Source organism: Crocuta crocuta, unplaced genomic scaffold (assembly GCF_008692635.1).
Source record: "Crocuta crocuta isolate KB4526 unplaced genomic scaffold, BGI_CrCroc_1.0 scaffold866, whole genome shotgun sequence".
In the NCBI taxonomy this organism is placed as follows: Eukaryota; Metazoa; Chordata; class Mammalia; order Carnivora; family Hyaenidae; genus Crocuta; species Crocuta crocuta.
Window position 1 is genome coordinate 831,402 of NW_027531900.1, and position 358 is coordinate 831,759.

A 358-nucleotide genomic window follows, 5' to 3' on the forward strand; every position below is an offset into this window, starting at 1 on the left:
TCACTGATGAGGGAGGGCTCTGATGGCCCTGCCCGCCGCCTCCCACCAAAGAACCCCGCCTGCCCGCCCGGGGGGCCGCTGCTTCTTTTCTAAATGCTTATTTTTCACGATTTGTACTTTTTTAAGAACGTTACCTTCGCCTGACAAAGGTGCTCAACAATATTAAATGTTGGAGTCTCGTCGTTTCCCTTGGGAATGTTTTCTAGGTGATTCTGACTCGAGGCCTTGCGGTGTCTTCAGCGGGCAGGGCTGACTCTGAGAGCTCTCGGTGTCCCACACCCAGCCTGGGGCCGGGTCCTGCCCAGGCTGCCCTCCTGGGCCCCGCTGCCCCTCAGGGCCCCCCCACCCCCCCCCCCGT

The 358-nt window shown here is 60.3% G+C and overlaps 1 protein-coding gene across 1 annotated transcript in view; it reads left to right on the plus strand.

Annotated features, from left to right (window-relative positions):
* Positions 1–358, plus strand: part of CARD19 (caspase recruitment domain family member 19) — a 24,923-nt gene that overhangs the window by 22,614 nt on the left and 1,951 nt on the right. The gene's annotated exons all lie outside the window — the stretch shown is intronic.